Below are 26,107 nucleotides of genomic sequence, written 5' to 3'. Positions count from 1 at the left end.
ACACTCTCTGAAAGTAGACGTACGTTTTGAACATTATTTGATCATTTGCCAATGGCGTTCTAATGCGTTTGCAAGTGAGAGCTTTTGTACATGCTAAAAGGTAGGAAATGCAAGACACAAACTAAGATGGCTGGAGATTCTGATTATAAAATAACGACTTTGAGAGTAGTGGTGGGGAGCCTGAATGCGGTCTTCTTTGGCCTCAGGATTAAAGAATGCCTCAGAAAGGTTGGAATTAATCATTATCTGTGAAAACTTAAGGGAACTGCAATTTAGACTAGTACAGAAAGCATGGCGAGTTTTGCTGTTATTACAATTATTAATAACACCTTTCCGACGTGCAGCATGTTTTACAATGTATAGCTGATTTGTGGTACGGAAAGTGGCTAAAAATGAACCTGGGCCGAGGATTTGGCATAAGCCTACTAAATATAAGAAAAAGAGATAAAATATTTAGCTGTGAAGCTCTCTGAAGTACAACGTGGAACGGGGAGAGAGAACGCATAATTATGAAGACAAAAGCTGTAGGAGAGTTTACTTTTAAGGGGGAAAAACAAACACTGCAGGGAGCAGATAGTTAATGCAGCAGTAATGGTACGTTGAATCAGGCAGAGCGAATGGCTAAACTGCCATTCGGGAGACCAGAAACTGCCAGCTGTTGAGGGTTTAGGTAGGGTGAGGACATCCTGCTATCCCAACCCCCCCCCCCAAAAAAAACCCCTCTCTCGTCTTTACGTCTCCCTTCCACACCACATCCAGATGAGGGCATATTTAGGAATAACATTTTTTTTAGAAAAAGAAAGAAAACAAAAGTGAGGAAAGATCACATATGGTAATACCCAGTGGCTTGGGGACCACATACCAGTGGGTGGCCTAGCAGAAGAAGGAAAGAAGTGGGCCAAGGGTGCCTACTCTGATGGGCAGTATGGCTATGGCCAACAACCCTCTCACCTCTCCCTCCCTCTCCTTCCCTCTTCCTCCCTCTCTCTCTCTCTCTGTGTATCTCATACACACACTCTCACTTCCCTCCTCTCTTTCCCATCTCTCCATCTCTCCCATATCTCCTACATGCGCTTCTACTCACTCACTCACTCACTCTCATGCACACAAATTCACTCTCACAAAAATAACCCTTCCTTCCCCAATGCACTCTTCTTCCTCATCTCAGTGTGTGTGGAAGATCAGATTTAAACCTTCCTTTCATGCATGCTGAGATCCCAGCATGCTTCCCCCACCCCCTTCTGCTCCTGGCTAGAGGGGGAACCAGTTCAGAAGCATGGATCAGCATGTTCATCCCTTTCCCCAGCATCAATGAGCTGGGGGCAGGAGTGTGCAATTTAAATGGGAAAGACAGCACATTGGGAGAGTCCAAAGCTGTTTGGTGGGTGGGAGCATTTTTGTTTTGGCACTCGTGGCAGTAGAACACCCTTAGGCTGTAAGCTGAGAGTTACCCACATGTGCTATATACCAATTATGCTGGTGGAATGGCCTACAAATGCCCAGGACAGAAGGAGAAAAAGACCCAATCCAAAAAACAAAACAAAAAAGGCATAAAAAACAACAGGACAGGTCCCACTCATCCCTGATGCTCCCAGGACTCACCCCCAACACTGCAAGCTCCACAGAGCAGCTCCCTAACTACTCAGACACAGCCGCAGATCAGAGGGCATTCATCTTTCCCCTGCTCCCAGCCTCAGTGATAGACACAATGAGCACACTGCTGACAGCAGCAGCCCTAGCTGGGTTCAAGAGCTCACATTTACATGTAGGGGTCCCAGGTCTGAATCCAGGATATCACCCCATGGTGGACAATATGAGGACGAGTTCTCCACACCCAGGCACAGCTGAGCAAGTCAGGAGGAACACTGCATGGCTAATAGCCTGTTTCCATCTGTCAGGGATGCTTTAGGGTGGATTCCTGCATTGAGCAGGGGGTTGGACTCGATGGCCTTGTAGGCCCCTTCCAACTCTGCTATTCTATGATTCTACATGGGCCAAACCCTTTTAAACCCACCCTTTCCCTGGTAATTGATGTGTCCAACCCTGGGAAATGTATGTCCATTGCTGGGAAATCAGGGTCTTTTCCTTTTTCCTTTTCTTCTTCTTTTCAAAAAAACTTATTGGATTTCTTCAGTATATACAACTCACTCTGTGTTTGTGAGTGAAGCTGTAGGCTTTTCCCTGAACTCCAGAATTTTTTGGGGGAGGGGGGCTCCCCACTGCTGGTTCAGTGATTTGAACAAATTTCTCAGAATTTTTTTGTGCAAATTTGGCTGTAATTTGCACAAAATTGCTCAGAAATTTGTGCAAATCACAGAACCTCTGAAGGAAATGCCCAAAATGCATGAAAAAAATTGCAAACTGGCCTGACTCACTGCAGACTGAATGAGGTGCTGCACTGGAACCAGAACAAAGTCCAGGGGGATGAACCTAGGAAAACCCATCAAACTCCCTCCCCAAAACTGATTTCTTTGGCACCCCTGTTTGCTCAATCTCAGCTAGGGTGTTCAGATCAGCAAAACTAGAGCTTGTTGAAGTTCCCTGAATTCTGTCTCAAAACTTATTCTGACTTATGTCCATATCAGATTGTAAACTTTCTCTCGCGCCCCCCACTTTCTGCATGAAACTTTGTGCATATTTTTATGTACATTCTTGCAAATGTATGCATCAGTTGTGTGGATTTATTTTAAAAGTACACATTTTCTCCCATTGATTGAATTGTGCTTGAGTACATTTTGCAAAAGATCTTTTTAATGAACATTGTCAAATGCATGCATCAAATCAAATCAAATTTTATTTGCACCAAGCCATTGGCCATTGCAATTTAAAACAATTAACAGAACATGAAATAAAAAACAGTCAATAAATGTCCAGTGTTCAAGGAAAGACAAAATCCTTAAAATAGAAAACTCAGTTTCACCAAGCAAATAAAATATTAAAAACAATTAGGGCTAAAATTAAATAATGTAAAACTCAGGGTACAAATCTTTTTCAGCCTACAGCACCCCGTATTCCTAGGTGGTCTCCCATCCAAGTACTAACCAGGCCTGACCCTGCTTAGCTTCCAAGATCAGATGACATGAGGTGTGTTCAAGGTAGTATGGCCATAGGCTCAAAAGCACGCATGTTGTGAACACATTTTTGGTTTTGTTTTATTCCATGAATCACATCACGTGCTCAGTAATGTAAGGACTTCAGCTGCAGATTATGCTAGGATTCATGACAGGTTCTGGGAGGTGCAAACTGGTTAAATTCTCACCAGCTATGAACTGAAATAAATTTCTGATACATTCCTATTTTTGAACACCCCCTTAGCTATTTTTGAGCACAGTTTTGCCATGTGGCAGGTGCCATTCAAGAATCATAAGCCAAAAGCCATCCTGAGAACATGGAGCTAGTCCCACAGTTCCTTAAATCTTGGCTGCTGTTCAAACTTATTTATGTTCTTCCACCTTTAATGGCTATTTAAATTTTCAGTTGTTTCTGCTTTAGTAAATGCAAGCATGCGAAACACTAACTGAAGCAGTTTCTCAATACAGGCTTTTAAAAGGAAGATTAATTAGGAAGCCCTCAGTAATGCTGGAAATGGAGATTTAGTAATGATAGGTACAGATAATGATGGGGTGAAAGGTGTAACACTTCACATGCTGTGCTGATTACGGCTATAAAAAAACACCTTCAAGATGTCAAGGGAGAATATATGGGCTGTCACACTGAATAGGTGAGGGGGGGAAACCTTCAAACATGGAAACTGGAGCAAAATAGTTAAAGATAAGGGTGAGTTGGAGGGAGACTGAGAAAAGATGAATTTGGAAGGTAAGAATACAATTATGAACAAGAGAATTCATAGTAGGAGCTGATGAAGAGGGAAATGTTTGAAGGGAAGTGGGAATGTGTTTGACAACATTAGCAAATGATGTTCCCATTTCTGCAAGTGAAGAAAAGGTAATTGGCACAACCACATTATCAGGTGAGAGGACAATGGTTTATAGAGTAAGATCACACATAATCACATTTCTAAAGATTGTAGAAGGCCCAGGAAGTGAAGGATTTGCTGGCAAAGTAGGTTGCACTGAGAACTACCTGCAAATTGTCCCAGCCCAATTTGTCCAGAAGTGTCTCATGAAGAATATCAACTGAGAAGAGAAGAGAAAGGAAAGCAGGAGTATGCATTTAAACAGAAGACATTTTGCATTTCTCAACCTTGACCTTCATTGCACATCCTGATTCCCTTTATGTTTCCCAAATGGATACTGTTGTTTTAATACTGTTTTTATGTTTTTTAAATTTTTGTATACTTTTAATGTTATCTGTACAGCACCATGTACATTGATGGTGCTATATAAATAAATAAATAAATAAATAACAATAATAATAATAATAATAATAATAATAATAATAATAATAATAATGTTTACTATTTTTAATTGTTGTAAACCGCCCAGAGAGCTTCAGCTGTGGGGTGGTATATAAATGTAATTAAATAAATAAATAAATAAATTATGTGCTGCAGCTTACATACTTTTGGAATCTAATATCAGCACTTACTGTAAAGGCAGACAATGTCTATTCATGCTGGGGCCCATGCCAGTCCATAGTCTTTTCCGCATATGAATGTATAGAGATTCTTCCATGCAGCCATGTGGATCCACCAGCTTGCAGTTGAGGACCTGCAGATTAGGGATCAAATTCAACACCAGGAGAAACAGAACAGAACCTCTCTGACCCAATCCTAAAAGTCATAAAGTAGCATCTCTTTGCAAATTCCCTTCTTCTTCCCAGGTCACATTGGGATGAAGGGACAGTAAGGGCACTGCCACAGAAATCTATTACTTATAGGTGAGCATTTGCTTCCAGGGGGCATTGGGTACACACAGGACTTGGCTGATAGAGAAGGAAGGAAGGAAATGGGCTAAGGTCCTGTCCTTTCCTGCAATTTGTACCCTAACTTCCCATCCCACAGTTTGAGAGTCACTGCTTTACAATCAATCTTCTGTTGTTCAAACTAATTTAGGCAGAAATCCTATACCTAAATACCTGGGAGTAAGTCCCATTAAACCTAATGGGATTTTCTTCTGAGTAGACATGTATAGGATTGTGCTGCTGGGCATGTAAAGTTGGCAGTGCAAGAACTGAAAACAATTCATAATGGGCAATGAGAAATCCTGTTTTTTGACTCCTGATTGGGACTGGGAAACTAGAGGTGGATCGTATCAGCTTGGTGGGTTGTATGACCTGATTCACAGGTATATGAATGAAACAAATGAGCACTTTAAATCCCTCTACAAGCATCACCCTTAAGCTGAATTCTTTTATAGCCTTAGTTTGTAAATGCACATGCTATTTTCAGCATCGAGTTACAATAATTCCCTAGATGCTACCTGCTCCTCTAGGCTTTTTAATATTCTGAGCGGCCTTTCAAGGCCAAGAGAAGATCCTGTTCAAATAGTTATGAATGATTAATTTGTTTAATTCCAACCAATTCTTTTGTTTTCTCATTCAACACAAGCATAGCACCAATTTGCCATTGTGTTCTAGATGGCTTCAAGTTTAGTTTATGGCTGCAGAGGACAAAAAGCCATAACGTGTTACAATCATGGCATTACTGGGTAATTGTCTAGCTGGCAAAATACAATGGAGGACACTAGTAGGATCAGTAATGCAGGGAGAGCCCTTTTATTTGTAATTTATCTCCATCGGTATGGAAAGCATGCCGACAAAGAAAGAGAGACAGAGAGAGAGGGGAGAAGTGTGTCAGTTGTCACTTAAGTGGACAACCTGGCTTTGGGCTGAACTATTACAGAGTGTGGGCTCAAATCTTCCAGGTAGTACACAGAGACAGTGATGAAAACTCTACCAATATAAGCTCAGAGACAAGGCTATCTCATGTAAGCCCAAACTCCGTGAAGCTAAGGGTGATGCCTTATCTGGGTGATCCGTCATAAGGTTGTGTAGTGTCACAAATTGTACTAGCTTACAATTAACCTTCCATTCACCCATATTTTCCTTTGGTCTTTCAGTCCCAAATCCAGATGGGAAGGATGGAGCATCAGCAAAGAAGCCCCGCATAGTCCTTGTCCTGTCTTGCCTTCTGAAGGCTCTTACTGTATCGTCAGAGGAATCCTCCTCTGAGTTGACTCATGGAGGACAACACTTTTTGGCTCTGAGGAACTTCCTTCAGTTCTCCAGGCATCACCAATTCACACAATGCTATGTGCATTAGTTGAACACAGTAGCCTTCTTCCCATGATATCCAGAGGGCTAAAACTGTGGATATACCAGCAACAAGAAGGCTCTGGGTTTATTGTAGATGCAATCAGTCTTGTGGGATGGACGCAAGAAATAAGAGACGACACAAGTGCTGGAATTAAACTGGGCCACTTTTATTCAAGTTCTGCAAAGTGTTCCCATTGGGCATCCAGCCAGGCCTGTGTTCAGGCCTTACTAAGTAACGGGGCAAGCTTTCCAGGCCCAGCGGGTGGTGCTCAGTATTCGCCGCCCTGCTGGCCATCCCCTACGTGGGGTAGGGAGACCTTCCCTTGTCACCCCCAACCTATGCCCCCAAGGCTCATGGTGGGTGAGAGAGGTCGGCCTCAAAGGTGGTCCTTATCCCCCAGCCTGGCCACAAGGCTCAACACTGGGAGCCCTCGGGAGTCACCTATCACTGTAACAGTGCCTTGGAAGCTCGCCATTATATTCCCTCTGGATGCCCTTCCCTACCTGCCACAGGGGGCGGCAAGCCACTCGCTTAGTCGCTCCCCCCCCATCTACTTAAAATGCCTTGGAGGCCCCTTTGCAGATCATATAGAAATAAGTCGTTTCCAATGTCAGACAGATGCACGCAGTCCTATCGGTATAGCTCCCTCCGGGTCAGTGTAATTGTGGGGTGCATAATGCTGACGTCCCCATGTTTGATTAGCTCTCGGAAGATTTTGCCATTGACATGCCGCCCTCTCCATTGGCTTGATATCGCCCAATCGCCATGCAAACCTGGGTAGTATGCAGGACCAAATTATTTTTACTCCAGGCCAACGCCGCCGAATGATCTTGAAATCGGGAATAGCTTGCAATATTAATGCCTTGCCCTTGAGTAACCCCAGGTCATTTCCTCTGAGGTGGATGATGAGAACCTGGGGTGGCACGGCCGCAGCTGTATCGTGAAATAGAGTGGGTAGCAGACGTTCCCACCACATCCCGTGTCTACCCAACCACTGAATGTGGATGCTGCCCCGATTCTGAACAAGTGTGTGTCATAGGATGTCTCTTGCAGGCCTAACGCTTGCAAAGCTATTTTGGTAATGGTCCAGAATTGGTACTTTGTTATCGGTAGTGAGTCGTTATGGCAGAAAAGGTAGCCATCCCCATTGCCATGCAATTTAATGTAAGTCTGTAAAGCATTTACCGGGCAGATGTCAGCAACTGGGGCACGGTTAAGGGATGTTTCTACACCTTTACCCTCCTGGTCTGTCTTAGATCTCCTCAGCCGTATTGTGACCCCTTGGTCGAAGAGTGATAGGTCACTATATTGCAAAGCCTTATGTGAAAGGTCATTTTTTGAACACGCTAGTAATTCAGATATCCGAAAAGCCCCGAAGAATGCCATTACGGATACTGCATGGAATAATGTAGCCTCGTAAAGCGAATGGCATAAACTGAGCCATTGTAATTTCAGCCTAGCCAATATATCTGGAGTGATTGGAAGTCGAATATCCTGTGGCTGAGGTGCGGCCTTAGACCAACCTTTTAAGGCCTGCCTAATCCGGAAGTCGGATGTATTGTCAGGCACGCCCCGCATCTTGGCTAAAAATGCCAGAGTGGCTAATTTACCAGATATAGTTCTTGCAGAGAGGCCTTTCCTGTGAGCCAACACATAGAACTCCAGGATGTGATCGACGGGGATGGGCCATGCTAGGGCCAGGTGCTTGGATACTCTAAAAGCATGAAATTCCTTACCTGCGCACTGGTATGATGCTTTAGTACTTGGTGCTACTGACTGCCATACAGCGTGCTCAACTTCATGCTGCCAATGTCCCATAGAGTGGGGGGCATGGGCTCCAGCTGCTGACGCGCCCATGGTGCCAGGTCCTGGAAGCACAGTACCTGCTGACGCGATAAAGCGTCGACTATAGAGTTGTCTAGGCCAGGAATGTGCCGGGTGCAGAATAGAATGTTATGTCGCAGGCAATGCAAGGTGAATGCATGGACAAGGTTCATGACTCGCGGGTTACGGGATGTTAGCCTATTAATAACATGCACTGTTGCTTGATTGTCGCACCAGAAATGGACAACGGAATTTGACGGCTCCTTCTGCCAAATGTGAGCGGCTATGTAAATTGGGAAGAACTCCAAAAATGTTAAGTCATTTGAAATGTTTGACCGCTGCCATTCGGTTGGCCATTTCTCGGCACACCATCTGTCCCCCCAAATTACGCCAAAGCCGAAAGAGCCAGATGCATCGTAATGAATCTGCATTTCAGCTTCTAAAAGCAAGTCCTGTCTCCAAAATGAGACGCCATTAAACTCGGATAAAAGAGTTTCCCAAATGTGCAAATCTGCTCGCATCGCCTCTGTTACACTGACCCTCTGGAAGGGGAGTTTTAGGCCTATCATGGCATCGCATAATTGATGTGTGAATGCTCTGCCCGGGGCTATGACTCTGCATGCAAAATTAAGGTGGCCCACCACTTCTTGTAACTGTCTTAAGGTAACCTTTTTAGCCTGTATAATTTGGTTTAGTCGTTGGCGGAGGGTGTTCAGTTTATCCAGAAGTAATCTGCAGCATTGCCTATTGGAGTCCAATTCAATTCCAAGAAATGTTATGACTGCAGTGGGGCCTTCTGTTTATTCCTGAGCTAAAGGGACACCCAATTGTTTGGTGAGGATGCGAAACTCGTTCATAGTGTGAGAACACAGGTTTGTATCGGCTGGGCCGATGAAGAAAAAATCATCAAGATAATGAATAGAGTTCGTAAAACCTGTTCTGGTCTGTAGCGCCCACTCGAGAAACAAGCTGAATTTCTCGAATAACGCACACGAGACCGCACATCCCATTGGTAATTTTTTATCTACATAATAATGCACTTGAAAATGAAAGCCTAATAGATTAAAATCATCTGGATGAATCGGGAGGATGCGAAATGCAGACTTAATGTCGCACTTTCCCATAAGGGCTCCCAGGCCATTTGATCCCACTATCTTAATAGCTGAATCAAATGATGCGTAACGTACCGAACACAGTTGATCAGGGATAAAGTCATTTACGGACTCACCCTTGGGAAAGGAGATTATGAATTAACCTGTGTTCACCCGGGTGCTTTTTAGGGACAATGCCTAATGGGGACACTCTTAAATTAGGTAATGGCGGAACCTTGTAAGGACCAGATACCCTTCCCGCAGCTAATTCTTTGTCTATTTTATCTTTGACTATGGCTTCCATAATGTTCACGGAATTATGGTTATTGGCGAATGATGCAGTCCTGATACCAAGGAAGGGAATGCAGAAAACGTTGGTGAAACCTGATAACAACAATTCCGCGTCTTGTTTACTGGGATAACTAGAAAGCAGGGTCGAGAGTGGTCCTAATCTAACTGGGCTGGGGTCCTTTAGGAGGAGGCTGTTGTTGCTGACTGCCTTGATGACGTCCACCCTGTCCTTCCTTAAAGGAATTCCTGTTTGATCACGCTTTGGGGCAATTAGATGATGGGTGTGCTCCCCCACATGCGAGGCAGTCATGTTTGTACTTACAGGGGGAACATAAGCACATTCCCTTGGAATTGTACTCCCCTTAGAGGTGGCGGGTTGGTGTTTAGCCAGAACGTGTCCACTATCGGCCCTATCACCGGAAACTGGTCTGGCCAGGGTCATGAACTGCAGCCATAAGTCATGATCCCTTATATCCCAGTGTGCCGAATGATCGAAGGCCGCCTTTTTATGAAAAGCTTCATCATAGGCCAACCAAGCACCGCCTTCATATTCCATGTAGGCTCGATAAATCATATTGAGGTACTTAGTCAGGAAGAATGCTTTTGTAGGGAAGCGCTGCTGTAAGACCCCCATGTATATTAAGAAGCCAGGTAAGCAATTGGCCCAAGTTTGAGCGGCTTCGCGCCTCCTCAGTTGTTCCAACTCTTTCTCTGACAGTTTCTCCCTCTCACTGCTTTCTAACTCCCTGAAGATCAAGGAAAATATGTCAACATATTCTCCCTTCACTATCTTTTCCCTGGTGGAAGGGAGCAAGTGATAACCCAGGGGTGTAAAGGTGCAGCCTTTAGGCAAGACGTTGCACTCCGCCCCAGAAAATGGGTCAGTGTTTGGGGTGTTATCAGTATCTATATTTACCCCGCCACCTGCTGGGCCTTGCCAAACTGTTGCGCAAGCGGTGATAATTGTGGATGGGCCTGCCTCGTGTAGGTCAGTACATGTGTGCTGAGTGTTGCCTTCTCCTGGGTTGGAAGGTGCAGGTTGTGCAACAGTAATCCCTGTGCCCCCACTGTTAGGAACTGAATGACTGGTGGCCGGAATCCCAGGTGTAATGACTCCTGGCGTGTCCTTGGCAGCTGGCACGAGTGGTTGTGTTAGGGGGGGAATAGGTAAGGCGGGCATTTGCATTTGCGGCCAGGGCATGCCGGCTAACCAGGGAAACCAACCCCATGGGTTCATGGCATGTGGCATAGCCATTGCAGGTTGCATACCTGTGTTTGGCAGTGCAGGAATGGTGACATTCAGCTGAATCCCGTCCGGCAAAGCTTGCACCTGCTGGCATGTTAGGTCCGGCTGGGTGTTGCTATTCCCATTGTCCTGGTCCGATGTATGGTGCTGCTCCATGGTATGGGCAGGCTGAGGTTCGATGGCTTCGATCCTAGCAGCGAGGGATTAAAGCAAATCAGTTTGTGTTTGATGTTGTGTTTGTCGGGGCCTTGCATTCCATGGACGAGGGACCTCTGCGGGTGTGGAATCCACCCCCCTGCTCCTTTCTAAAGCTTGCACTTTAGCTAGCAGGGCAGCTACTTGAGGATCCAATTTCTCATCAGAGGAATCATTGCGATGCCTTACTCTTTTAGACTGCATAGGGGGTGCTTTCCCTTTTCCTTTGGCGCCCCTAAACCCTTTTTGGGGGGCATCGTGCTTATGCCAGTCACCTCGGTATTAGAAGGGGAGCATGGAGGATGTTGTCTGGCTGCAAGCCTCAGCCCGTATGGTTTGTAATTAATTCTATACTGCTAAATGGCCGAAGCTCTATGTGGGGCGCAGGTAACCACCGATAACCTCCTTCTATAACCAGTGTAAGGCCTGATGAGCACGTGCAACCGATCGGAAAGCGGGCTCACACGCACGCGCACACACACACCGCGGCCCAGGAAAGGACGTGTGGCGCTGATCAGGAGGGCACGCGGCCAGCAAGCAGCCAGTGAACCCTTCTACCTGCTCAGCACCCCCCACACCCCTCAACCAGAGTGAGAGCAGGCCTCGTCTACTGCGAGGGGACACCCAGGAGTGACCCACACATGAGAAAACGAGTACACGCAGAGGAGGCAGAAGGCCACCGCGGTTCGAGTGGCTAGCTTTGCAGCTGCCTCCCTGAAAACGCGGCTCCTGTAGCCCCCCCACGCGCCGCCACAACACCCAATTGGGGGAGGGTCCCTTCCCAAGGGGATGCAGTGCCCGGCAAGGCGAGCCCACCCACACCGAACCAACACGTGCCCCCAAGTCCCCAATGGGAAAAGGGGGGGAAGGCTCCCCAGGAAGGCAGCGGCTAGGCCTGCCCGCAGCCCACACCAAAATAGAAACAGAAAGTAAGGTCAGAAAGGGGTCGTCCGCCCGCATGCAACAAACTGAAACTGAAAGCAATCAAGCCCCCGGCCGCGCCACTGAGCGGCGAAGGTTGTGTTAGAGGAGGCCCGATCGGCGCTCCACGAGATCTAAGGATGGAGGCTGCTGGGCCCTACCGCACCGAAGCACGTCCGAGGACCACAAGATAGGCCCGGCTCGTCGATGCGAGGCCGGGGGCTGCGGCGGCGGTTATTCGCAAGCCAGGCCGAGAGGTGAGAAGCTACGGGAAGAAGTGCTGGTTTCCGGCGCTGGCAGGTCCTGCCCACGCTGATGCGCGGCTAGGGACCTCCCAAGTAGGCACGGCTCAGCGACGCAAGGCCGGGGGCTGCGGCGTGCCGGGGCTGAGAGATGGGAAGCGACGGGGCACCTCAAAGTAGGCCCGGCTCGCCGATGAGGCCGGGGGCCGCGGCGGCAGTTACTCGTGTGCCAGGCAGAGAGAGGGAAGCGATGCGCGGCTAGGGACGTCAAAGCTGCTGTGGCGGTTAACCGCCAGCCGGGGCCGAGCGATGGGGCGGGACGGAGCGAAGTCGCCGGTTCCCGGCGCCGGCTGGGCCCGCCCACGCCGATGCGTGGTATACTCGTGAAAGTTAAGCAAATAAGGGCTTCCCCTCGATCCCCGCTGTGGCAAGTGCTCGTGCAGCCAGTAGGGTGTTCCCTCCCGATCTTCAAACCTGAGGGCCAATGCCCAAAGATGTCGATGCTCGGGAGCAGTGCGGTGGAGATATCCTGGGAGGAGGAGGATGCCTTCGGAGAGCAGCCGCAGATATCCTAGAAGGAGGAAGCTTGTCTTCTAGTAGCCGCAGAAGCTGCAGAAGCAAGAGGGCTTGGAGGAGTGAAGCACCTGCCTTTAAAGGCCGAAACCCCTCCCAGCCGTAGTGGCACGAAATCCTGCCAATGCAGGATAGCCACGTCTCTTCCCTGCTCCGCCCACAAATCCCTCCCCATGCCCAGGCTTTGCCGGGCATGGCAGAATGGGTCTTATGGTAAAATATGTTAGATGGGCCACAGCTAGACCTAAGATTTATCCTGGGATCATCCAGGGTTTGCCCCTGCCTGAGCACTGTGTGTCACCTAGATGAACAGGTTTGACCCCTGGACGATCCAGGGATAGGTCTAGCTATGGCCTAACTCATGGTTAGGGCACTAGCCCTTTTGCAGCAAATGATTAGTGATCACGTTCAGACTGTGGTTATGTAGCCACGATGATTAGGAATGGTTGACATGAGAAGGTAAGTCATGATTCACATGACACACTAAGCCTCGCTGTTAGAGCAGTACGACAGTGGAACCAGTTCCCTAGGGAGGTTGTGGGCTCTTCCACACTAGAGGCATTCAAGAGGCAGCTAGACAACCATCTGTCAGGGATGCTTTAGGGTGGATTCCTGCATTGAGCAGGGAGTTGGACTTGATGGCCTTGTAGGCCCCTTCCAATTCTGCTATTCTATGATTCTATGGCCACAGCTAGACCTAAGGTTTATCCTGGGATCATCCAGGGTTCACCCCTGCCTGAGCACTGAATCCCCTGTGAGTCACCTAGATGAACAGGTTTGACCCCTGGATGATCCAGGGATAAACTTTAGGTCTAGCTATGGCCATAAACTAACCAGAGACACATTTCAACATTTATTTAGAGCTAAACATTTTGGCTTCTGGCCTCATCTGTCTCATTCCATGTGTTGTGGTCTACCACCCTGCTGCCCCTAGCTACTACATGATTATGAAAGATAGCGGGGCGGGGGGAGAGAGACTGATCTATTCCGGCAGGCCTATCCAGTAAAATTTTAGAATGTTTTCAGGATGTTTTTAACATGTTTTAATCATGTTCTAATTATGTATGGTATGTTTTTAATCCCTTTTTAATGTGTATTTTATATCATGTTTTTATACTGTTTTATACTTTGAATGGTTTTAGTTTTTGTGAACCGCCGAGGGAGCTTCGGCTATTGGGCGGTATAAAAATGCAATAAATAAAATAAATAATAATAAAAATAATAGTTACCCCTATTACAGTATATCCTATTGTGCTTTTTTAATGTAAGTTGTGGCATGATCCCACAGTTCTGTTCCCTTAGGTATGTCTGGGCTTTGTATGTCTAGTGAGTGCAGAATGTTGGACTGAGTGGGTGTGGCTGATGATGGTGTGAAAAGTGGGGAGGAGTATAAGTGGGGGAGTCTAGAGCAGGGGTTGTTGGTTAGTTGCTTGGGAGTTGGGAGTGTCAGGATTGTCAGTGGTGTGGGGAGTGAAAGGAGATAAGATTTTAAGAGACTTAAGATTACTGTTTTTAGTTAAACTAGCAGATTAAGCAGGTTAACTTGAATTAGAAGTAACTAAGATCTGTTAAACAGAAATAAACATTTTATTTTGTTTTGTTACCTCCAACCACGTGTCTGCTTGACTTTATCACCTGCTCTACAGTTACTATCGTAAATAAATTATATATAACCTTCAGCTTATTACATACACAGTAAAACCTTTTCGGATTATAGCCTTTACCCTCTCCTATGAGGGAAAGTTTGTGTTTTACCCTACCCTCAGGTTGTTCAAGTGGTGGCGCTTGGCTTGAGGAGGGTTTGTGTGTGACAAGGCCTGGTGTGTGAGGCCTGTGTCATGACAGAAGCCAATCATTGTCCACCATGCATCACATTCAGAAAACTACACCATTTAAGTAAATTAGGGCACAATCCTATGTTCCCTAGATGGCATCTGGAGGCATAGGATTTTTTGGCTTTCTGGCTTTGACCTCAGAGACAGGCTCTGAGCCGGGAAACCATGCGCCCCATCCCCACCCCTCCCCCTCATAGCTGGTGCAGAGACATCAGAGCCAGCTGCCTCTCTGTGCTTATAAAATGGAGCATGGAGGTAGTGAGAAGGCGGCATTCCTGGGGAGGGGAGAAGACTATGATCACCCCAGCCTCCTTCCCTTCCTCTCTGTGAAGCCTCTGCTAGATGGGTGAAATCACCCCTCTAGCTAAAATGCAGAGAGGGAGGTGTGAGGTGCTCATAAGAATACTGTATAGAATACTCATAAGATTTCCTTTTCAGGGGCTTGCAAGTACCCAGAGCGCAACCCATGGGACCACTTCTTTATAAGCATAATTTCTAAAAAAAAAAAAAAAAACCCACAAAAAACACAAACCAGTGATTTCCTTACTCAGTCATTATCATGCACTTCCACTAAAGTAATTTATTTAACTGAATGTAAAAAAGAACAGAAAATTGTATGCAATATGTACAACAATTACAACGAACCTAAGAACAAAATTCTTCAATTCTTACTAAAAATAAATAAATGAGAGCAACCTCTTGCAAGACACTTTGACTGACCTGCACATAAGGCTCATCTACACCAAGCAGGATATTCCACTATGAAAGCGGTATGAAAGCAGTATATAAAAGGCAGGAGCCACACTACTGCTTTATAGCGGTATTGAAATGCACTGCAGGATCTACACTACTGCTTTATAGTGGTACTGCACTGAAAACTATTGGGGCCCAGGACACATCTACACCAAGCATGATATAACACTATGAAAGTGGTATGAAAGCGGTTTATGGTATGTGTCAATGGCCCCCAACAGTTGTCAGTGCACTTCAATAGTGTGGCTCCTGCCTTTTATATACCGCTTTCATAGTGGAATATCCTGCCTGGTGTAGATGAGCCCAGAGTATTTCCAAGTTACAGTGGAACAAATGAAGGACATGGACATGCTGACATAAAGGGAAACTTCTGATTCTCAGAACTCATTGTCTGTATGGCCTTTTCTGGAAGGATGTTGGTAAACCTTATAGCACTCATTCGTCTGTTTTTCTCTTCCTAGGAATTTTCATCCAGCATTCAAAACTGCCACTCTTGGTATCCATGTAACATCACAGCTACTTATGAGAGTGGAAGTCAAAATACTTGGCACAGAATATATTTTTTTTTAATTACTGTGATGTTAGTCTATCATAGGCATCAATCTTTCAAAAGATGTTGGAGCAGGTAATAAAGCAGGCCATTTGAAGGCCATTTGTGAGTCAGCATGGCTTTGTCAAAAATAGGCCATGTGAGACAAATTGTCTCCTTCTTTGACAGAGTAACTACTCTAGTGGACAAGGGGAATGCTGTGGACATAAACTACCTCAATTTCAGCAAAGCTCTTGAAAAGGTTCCACATGACATTCTCATTGACTAGCTGTTAAAGTTTGGCTTGGATGGCACTACAGTAAGGTGGGTCCACAACTGGCTAGCTAATGGCTCTACATTGAGTTGGAGAACAGTAACCAGCAGGGTACCACAGGAGTCTGTCTTGGGACTGGTATTATTAAACATGTTTTATTAATGACCTAAACAATGGGATTGACGGGCTTCCTATCAAATTTGTGGATGACACAAAACTGGGAGGTCTGGCCAACACCCATGATGACAGAATGAGACTGCAACTGATTTAAACAAGTTAGAAGACTGGGCTGAGAGGAACAAGATGTCCTTTAACAGGGAGTAATGTAAAGTATTACACTTAGAGAAGAAAAATGTACATACAAGATGGAAAATTCGTGGATTGGAACCACTACATCGGAGAAGGATTTGGGTGTGGTTGTCAACACATGAGTCAGCAGTGTGACATAACCACTAGAAGGGCTAACACAATTTTGGGCTGTATCAGAAGAAGCATTGAATCAAAGATGTACAAAGTCCTTCTTCCTCTCTACTTGGCTTTAGTGAAACTACACCTGGAGTATGTGTATGATTCGGGGCACCACATTTCCAGAAGGGCATTGACAGTTTAGAACAGGTTCAGAGGAGGCCAATAAAGATGAAAAAGAGACTTGAGGACATGCCCTATGAGTACAGGTTGAAGGAGCTTAGAATGTTCAGTATGGAGGAAAGAAGACTGATGGGAGAGACGTTAGCCATGTTCAGGTACATAAAAGTGTGCCACAGGCAGGATGGTCAAGAACTATTTTCCATTGCAACAGAAATTAGGATACAAAATAATGGACATAAGTTACAGCTACCTAGATTTCAATTAAATATAAGGAAAAATGTCCTGATGGTAAGATCTGTACAAAAGTGGAACAATCTACTTATGGAGGTTGTGGGGTCTCCATCTCTGGAGGTTTTTAAGAAGAGCCAACTCTCATGCATGGTTTAATTGGCTTTCCTGCACATCACAGAGGGTTGGACTAGATGACCCTTGTGGTCCCTTCCTACTCTTTCTATGATACATCTATATCTATATATCTATCTCTGGCCTGGTTCAGACAACATGCCAAACCATGCTGCTTAACCACAAAATGGTTAACGGAATGCATTTGTGGTTAAGCAGCGTGTCTTAGTGTGTTGTCTGAACCAGGACAGTATCTCTCTATATCTCCTTCCACATAGGAAAATAGGGCAGAACTCTTGTCACAGAATTTTCTGTGTGGAGGGAATTCTTGTATGGAGGAGCAATCATGTGACCCCTCACCTGCAGCCTTGAATTCTACAGCCTAGCCTATGTTTGTTTGCCTCCACACTGAATGCAAGGCCTATGGGAGGAGGAGGGAGTAGCCATGAAACACAGCTCAAATTAGGGGTGGGCAAAATTGCCTGTATCCACCTTGATGGACGCTCACCCTTTGCCAGGCCACACAAGCTTCTTCTGAGACTTGGCTAGGCCCAGTGAGAACTCAGCAGCCACCTGAACTTGTGCATTTCCCCTTGCTGCGATAATGGCAGCCAGTGGAAATTGCACATTTCGCACCCCTGTGTCAATGGCATCCGTAAAGGCCCCAGTAACGCAAAGGTAAATGCTTTACTGTTTAATGCAGGGGATAAAGGGCGCAATGTCGGAAGCCAGCACTTGAGGGGGACTTGCAAGCGCTTGGGTATAGGTCCATGCTCCTGTCGAGCATGACTGACTGGGTCTGGAGGGGAGGACACAGGGGAGGGGGGCTATTGGTTACACAGAGCCAGCTGGACACTAGCGACAACCCTAGGTCAAGTTGACTTTATTCTATGCAACACGAAGTGAGCATCAACAGTTTATTAAGTACTATTCAGATCCCAAAGGAGCTGTAGTCCTTGCCTCAGATAAGACGATAAGGGTAGGGTGAGTGGAGATGCTATAAATATCTGTGATTTTCTGCTTCTCAAATGAAAACCACATATCCGCAGGCACTTGGTTTGCAAATATTATCATCAGATCTACAAGAAAAGAGCAGCAAATTAATGTACAAGCTGTTGCACAATTCTTCCAATTGCACATGTGATAAGCAACCGTGATTCAGACCTGCATTAGCTTATACAGCTACTGATCGTATGAAAGGGGGATGGGGGAATACAACTATGGATGTAATCCTTAACGATAAAAATCACGTTAGTCAAGTATCCTGGAAGGAATATCCCCCACCCCCAATAAAAGGATAGATCAGATGATTGCAGGCAGCTTCACATTCACTCCCAAATTTGCTTTAGATAATATGTGATAACAATCTAAGGGCGTAAATGTAAACAAGTGGAATTCTTCTGAGCTATTTTGATATTCTTATTACAATACCTTTGACTTTCTTTGAAGTTCTACCGATGTTTCACTTGAACACAAATTCCTGAATTCCGGGGGTGGGGGAGGGGGCTGACAACTGTAATATAAACATGTCCTCCTGTTAAACTGCAGCCTAGATTATTACCTCATTGCCTACTAAAAGTAGTCTAAGGAAATGTAATTAGACTTAATGCATATTCCTTCCCTGTTTATCTTATGCCTGCACCATCCCTAGGTGAGGGGACTGAGGGGCATAAAGCCGGGGGAAAGCAGGATTACTTGCACCCATGGCAATTATTTATTTATTGCATTTATATCCCACCTTTTTTCCTCCAAAGAACCTATTGTAAAGGAAGCCTGAGTCAATCAGTCCTTCCCAAGGGTCCCTCTGGGGTGTTTCCCCCAACTCCCGTACCACGGGACCGGTATAGCTTTGGAATAAAGGCACACAGACACCCAAAATAACCAAGATAAAAGTTTATTGTGGAAACACAATTACTAAATAAGAGCTTGGTTGATAGCAGCTACAGAAATGCAAATAAAAAGGATAATACGGGGAAACAGAGGAAGAGAATATATGAGGTAGATAGGCATCAGGCAGAACCACCCACAAATCCATTCAGAAAAGAACAGGCAGTCTCTCCACTAGACTCCCCTTCCACCCTTAGGCCAAAGCGACCAAAACTTGCCTCTGGAAAACCAGCCCACAGCAAACAGCAACACCCTAACTCTCTTTCAGCTCCCAGACTGGGCAACTGCAGACATCCATACCCTCCAGGCTGAAGACCTGGCCCAACTTAATCCAATCAGCCTTTTTATCTCTCTCTCCCTTAATGAGGGTGCTTGCTCTTTCTTCTCACACAAAGCCCAATTAGCCCAGGCAGGAGATAGCCCCCAGGTGCGAAGCCTCTGCCTGACCTCGGGAAGTTTAACTCCCACCTTTTCCCACATACCAAAGCTGGGTCCTGGCACCGGTTTGAACCATAAACAAGCTGGCCAGATTCCTTCCATAAACATATCAAACTATTCCCTATCTATCCGTCACCACTATGGTTTACTACCTACAGAAAAACAGATCTAACTCAGGAACAAATGTAATTCAGGACTCAACTGCATTTTATAACTCCCCGGTCCTTCACACCTATGTTGGCATAAAGAATCCTCCTCCTCTCCATTTTTATCCTCACAACAACCACCCAGAGAGCTCCGTCTATTAAGCGGTATAAAAATGTAATAAATAAATAAACGCTGTGAGGTAGGTTGGGCTGAGAGTCTGTGACTGGCTCAAAGTCACCCAGTGGGTTTCCATGGCTGAGTGGGGAGTAGAACCCGGATCTCCCAACTCCAAGTCCAACACTCTAACTACTACCCCACATGGGCTTTATGCAATAATAATAATAATAATAATAATAATAATAATAATAATAATAATAATTGTGATGGGCCTGAGGGGGTTAAGGTCTTAAGAAATAGTAATGTTGCTCACATAGCCTCTTTAAAGCCACCATTTGCACAAATGGGACATTGACGGACAAGAACAAGCTACCTTTCCTGAGGAAAATGCCAGCTTGCTGAGGGAGCGGGTATCTGTACACTGCCACCGAGCACCCATGGACCGCCCAGCGGCCTGCCCAGCTTGGCTTGCAGGGGTGGAGTAAGTGGTGGTGGTCCAAGTAGCACCAAACAGGGAAAGCGTGGGGTGGTCCATCCATCCCTACCCTCACTGCACAGAGGCTCATGAACAATGGGTTCATGAATAGTGAATTTCCCCACTTAAATCTGCATGCAGCATGACCACCTCCAATCCTTTATGCACCCTGATTGGTTGCCTCCATCACTTTCCCACTGACAGTGACAGCCTAACTGTCCAGCTGTGCCTGGGGCCATGCTTATTGGATGAGAAGGGCTGTCTGTCATCTACTGTTGGAGGGCTGCATCAACTGTTGGCAAAGAGGAAATTCATTGCTATCAAAGCTCGAGCTTTGAACTTTTTTCAACTTCCAGTTTAAAATAAAACTGAGCAATATTGGTCCGTAAAATGTCAAGTAATAAGCTTTACACTACTGTATTCATAAATAACATATATATTATTGTTGTTGCTATTACTATTATTGCTGCTGTAAGGTTTCAAAAGATGCATGTTATGAATATCCTTCATTTTGACATCTTTAGCTGGAACAAATTGCAAGACATCATTATTTTTTGCACATTGAACTGAACATGCCTAAATACATACTTACACTTACAGTTGTCAGAAATGATTGACTGCTTTTGAGAAATCAATTAAGCATCTCGTACAAACACTTGCAGATATTTAGTTGACAAGTTACTTTTCAGAAAAGTCATCTATTCTCAGAGTGCGTTTTAAATTGGATATGATTTTTTCTTGTATCTCACAAATGGCTTATGTTTACATTTAACAGTAACCTTCCAGCACATTAGACATGAACAGTTATATCACAAAAAAATCTATATAAACAATGGATGTGGAAGGGTAAAATAATAATAATAATAATAATAATAATAATAATAATAATAATAATAATCTGTTGTCCTTTGTTTGGAAACAAAAACAATAAACACACAGATGGCAGCTAGAAGGCCTGCAAACAATAGTACTTAAATAACACTTCTCAAGAAGTGCAAAAATATTTACAATTCAGAAGTGGTTACTGCTTATGTAGTTTGTTATCTACAGCATATGTATGATTCTGTCCAAAAATGTTACAAATATGGAATATGACAGAACTGTAGTATCTACTGAGTTCAGTTAAATGGAACTGTGTGGTATATTTCTTTAATGAGATGTGGTATATTTCTTTAAAAGTCAGAACATCACAGAAGCAGATCTGTATGCATCATGCCTGGAAGAAATTCCAGAAAAGTTACCAGCCCATCACAATTTTTACTAGCCCACCTGCCTCTACATACTTATGTGTGGAGGGATGGATCCCTTCCCACCCAGCTCTGAAGTGCTAGAGGAGCAGAATCTTCAGAATCACCAGGCATGAGTTGTGGACTGGTTGCCTGGGTGATGGGTGCCTGTTCTCTCCCTGCCCCCACCACTTCAACTCAGGGCACGGAGCAGATTGGTGGTTCCATGACTAGGTCACTTGACAACTACACCAGAAATGCAGCCATTGGGGATTAGGTGGCAAAAGGCATTCCTGCCTGTCCATGTTGAAAGGGAAAAACACACCTTCCTGTGTTCCTGCAGAGTACACCCCTGGGAGAGAACTGGGAAGCATGCGTACCTTACAGAAGGAGTGGGCAATGTGTGGAACTCCAGATGTTTTGTTCCACAACTCTCATCATCCTTCACCATTGGCTATCTTAGCTAGGGCTGATGGGAGTTTTAGGGCAAAACATCTGGAGGACCCCAATTTGCCCATCCCTGTCTTAGGGGCTGTTTGCCAAAATGTAGAAGGGCCAAAGGCCAAGGAAGAATACCCTGTCATGGAAGGAAGGTAGGGCAGGACTTCTCCTTCAGCATCATGAAATGACCTACTTCAGGTGGCACCACGGGGGTAGGGGTAAATAGCTGAAGGCTAAGTTTGGTGTCTGAATAGTGTAGCACAACGTTTTAAACTGCTGGCCTGAGCAAGGTCTCTTGGGCCAACACTGAAATGAATGGCAGTGAAAACTCCCCTCATTCACCTCAACCTCAGGGAAAGAGATGAAAAACCATGGCTTGAAAGGAGAAAGAAGATCTGATACTACCAGATTACAAAAGCTTCTCTATTTGTTTACTTGGAAAAGAATTATACCCACCCCAGGCAATTAGACAAGTGGTTATATACAAACTGGATCAGAGTATTTAGTTGATGTGGACAGATGCTTCATGGTAACGATCTCTCAAAAGAGTGGACCAAGTGTATTCAGCAGCAACCAATGTCCAATTTGCAATCTGTAAGCAATTGGGGAGTGTTGGGAAGGGTGTTATGACAGTTGAGAAGGCTGTGGAAACTCTAATGCCTCCTGCTCTGTTCTTCCCTGCCATCATGAGAAACCAGCGCTTAGGATGTCAGTGGCTTGGATCCCAAGCGCTAATTGATTAGCGCAAGGGTTGGGGCATGGCAAAGGAGAATCACTCTGCCTTTTTTTCTGAACAACAGACTCCAGGGCCACATGATAATCTGCCTTTGAAAATCTCCTCCATTTCCAAAATAGTTTGCAATGTGCAGCATGGGGGCAGGAGAGGCTGCGAATCATAGAATCATAGAATAGTAGAGTTGGAAAGGGCCTATAAGGACCTCGAGTCCACCCCCCTGCTCAATTCAAAAAAGACAAACTTGTGTACCTGTTTGGTTATACAGAATTTATTGTCTGGTGATTTGGATCAATACGTTGAACTAAGGTACATCAGCACTAAAGTGATCTCATCCTGAAAGTTGGCAAGAATAAGGCCGTAGCTAGACCTAAGGTTTATCCCAGGATTGTCCTGGGGTCAAACCTGTTCATCTAAGTGCCACACAGGGCATCCAGCACTCAGGCAGGGACAAACCCGGGATGATCCTGGGATAAACCTTCAGTCTAGCTCTGGCCTAAGATGGCAAAGGAACAACAGGTGCATACAGATGTGGGCCACTGATTAAAAGTTTTCATAAGGGTCGGCATCACAGGAGATTGCAAACCTGAAGCCTTAGAGGCAGGGGAAGGTGATACAATATAAATGAAATGAAGCCCCGCTTGCTTTAAATGTTGATATAGATTCAATGGCACAATGCAGTCAGCCACAGATACTGCTATTTAAATAAGTGACAAACAAAACAGAGGGGGAGATATATATAGGGTTATGCCTTATTTAGAGGGAAAAGAAAGACACTGTTCGACAACCCTTTGCCCATGATGTTGCCGACCTGTGAGAAATTGTTGGAGGATTTCTCCTCCCGCTGGAGATATTCAGTGAAATTTCTCTACCCACAAATAGGGTGGAGAATTTCCAGAGGCTCCTTGTGCACAGCTCCATTTCAAATAGTGCTATGCTGAAACCCCACCTGCCCTTTCACTACCTCTTCATTTCCCCATGAAAAAGAATATTGTTTTTCTGCCTCTTTCATTGGGATGTTGAGAATGTCAGAGAAATTTCTCTGGGTGTAGGGCTTCTGGGTGGACCATACTGTAAGGAGGTAGCTGTGGGCTTCATATGTGCTCTTTCTTTGACCATTCCCCTCCGTTCTGTCCTTGCGGTCTCTCTGGCAAATTTGTCTTCTTGAAAAGCCCCCTAGAGACTAGGGATGTTGCAAGAGTCTGTGATGTGGAGGAGTCTGATGGACTACTTCCCCCCACCATGCGCCCAGCCTCCTGGACCTAATCACCAAGCCAAGGGATGCTCACAGACCTGTTCACTGAGCCACTGCATCCCCACTCATCCCCATAGTAAGCTGCCACTCATGTAGAAATGGCAACTCAAGGATTTCTGTAAATCTAATGTTGCACAAATGGCAGCTGTGAAAGAACCATGTATGCAACAATCCAGGTGTGAATGCACCATTTCTACACAAAATGGCGCCTCACTATGGGGCTGGGCAGTTGCTGGACCTGCTCATTGGGCACCCAGCTGCTCAGCAAGTGGGTCCAGGTGCACATGGAGGTGAGAAGAGGCAAGCAGCGGCTCACCAACTGCCCAGAGAAACCAGACAGTACTGAGTCCATCCATCCCTTCTAGAGACTTAGGGCCTTGCTAGACCAGGGGTTAGCGCAGTGCAAGGCCTGTGCTTGTCCCTGTGCATCCAAATGACGACAGCAGCAAATGCCAGCTGGGGACATCATCCACGTCTTCGGGACAGAGTGGCTGGGGACATCGGCGGTGGTGGAGCCAGCAGGAAATGGAAGGTGGGGACATGGGGGGAGAGGGGGGATCGTAAGCCAGGGGAGGTCGTGAGGGGGAAATCAGGGGAAGGGGACGGGGGGGTGTATATATAAATTATTTACATGTCCCGGTGGTGCACTCCTGCGCACGCGGCCCCTTTAGGTTTTAACAAAATGGCAGATGCGATGGGCCTTTCCTAGGCCCCGTTTATTTATTTATTTATTTATTATTTATTTATTACATTTTTATACCGCCCAATAGCCGAAGCTCTCTGGGCGGTTCACAAAAATTAAAATCATCATAAAACAACCAACAAGTTAAAAATACAAATACAAAATACAATATAAAAAGCACAACCAGGATAAAACCACGCAGCAAAATTGATATAAGGTTAAAATACAGAGTTAAAACAGTATAATTTAAATTTAAGTTAAAATTAAGTGTTAAAATACTGAGTGAATAAAAAGGTCTTCAGCTGGCGACGAAAGGAGTACAGTGTAGGCGCCAGGCGGACCTCTCTGGGGAGCTCATTCCACAACCGGGGTGCCACAGCGGAGAAAGCCCTCCTCCTAGTAGCCACCTGCCTCACTTCCTTTGGCAGGGGCTCACGGAGAAGGGCCCCTGTAGATGATCTTAAGGTCCGGGTAGGTACATATGGGAGGAGGCGTTCCTTCAAATAACCTGGCCCCAAACCGTTTAGGGCTTTAAATGTCAATACCAGCACTTTGAATCGGGCCCGGACCTGGACTGGCAGCCAATGAAGTTGTAAAAGGACTGGCGTAATGTGATCTCGCCAGCCAGTCCCTGTTAGTAAACGGGCTGCCCTGTTTTGTACCAGCTGAAGCTTCCGGACCGTTTTCAAAGGCAGCCCCACGTATAACGCATTGCAGTAATCCAAACGAGAGGTTATCAGAGCGTGGATAACTGTAGCTAGGCTATCACTGTCCAGATAAGGGCGCAGTTGGTATATCAGCCTAAGCTGATAAAAGGTGCTCTTTGCCACTGAGTTCACCTGTGCCTCAAGTGACAGTTCTGGATCGAAGAGCACCCCCAAACTACGGACCCGATCCTTTAGGGAGAGTGCAACCCCGTCCAGGACAGGGCAAACATCACCTCGCCGGACAAATGAACCACCCGCTAACAGTACCTCCGTCTTGTCTGGATTGAGTCTCAGTTTGTTAGCCCTCATCCAGTCCATTACCGTGCCCAGGCACTGGTTCAGAACAGTCACTGCCTCACCTGGGTTTGATGAAAAGGAAAGGTAGAGCTGGGTGTCATCCGCATATTGATGACACCTCAGTCCACATCTCCGGATAACCTCCCCCAGCGGCTTCATGTATATGTTAAACAGCATAGGGGATAAAATAGAGCCCTGCGGAACCCCATGGCTTAGGAGCCACGGCACAGAGCAATAATCCCCCAGCACCACCTTCTGGAATCGGCCATCCAAGTAGGAGCGGAACCACTGCAACGCAGTACCTCCAACTCCCAGCTCAGACAACCTATCCAGAAGGATACCATGGTCGATGGTATCGAAGGCCGCTGAGAGGTCTAGGAGAACCAACAGGGTCGCACTCCCCCTGTCTCTCTCCCGACAGAGGTCATCCCACAGGGCGACCAAGGCAGTTTCTGTTCCAAAACCAGGCCTGAAACCCGATTGAAATGGATCTAGATAATCCGTTTCATTCAAGAGTGCCTGGAGTTGTCCAGCAACCACCCGCTCAAGCACCTTGCCCAGGAAAGGGATATTAGCCACCGGCCTGTAGTTGTTAACCTCTTCCGGGTCCAGATTAGGCTTCTTCAGGAGTGGTCTAATTACCGCCTCTTTTAAAGAGGCCGGCACCACTCCCTCTCTCAAGGAGGCATTTACAACCTCCTGGACCCAGCCGGCGATCCCCTCCTTATTTGATGAAATGAGCCACGAGGGGCAAGGGTCAAGCACACAGGTGGTCGACCGG

At 45.9% G+C, this 26,107-nt stretch overlaps 1 pseudogene; it reads right to left on the bottom strand.

The window, feature by feature from the left end:
- Nucleotides 1-2,993: 2,993 nt before the first annotated feature.
- LOC134399813 (5S ribosomal RNA) lies at nt 2,994-3,112 on the bottom strand (annotated as a pseudogene).
- Between the last annotated feature and the right edge of the window lie 22,995 nt (nt 3,113-26,107).

Source organism: Elgaria multicarinata, chromosome 5, assembly GCF_023053635.1.
Source record: "Elgaria multicarinata webbii isolate HBS135686 ecotype San Diego chromosome 5, rElgMul1.1.pri, whole genome shotgun sequence".
Lineage (NCBI taxonomy): Eukaryota > Metazoa > Chordata > Lepidosauria > Squamata > Anguidae > Elgaria > Elgaria multicarinata.
The sequence above is the reverse complement of the archived record's forward strand: the minus strand, read 5'-3'. Positions and strand labels throughout refer to the sequence as shown.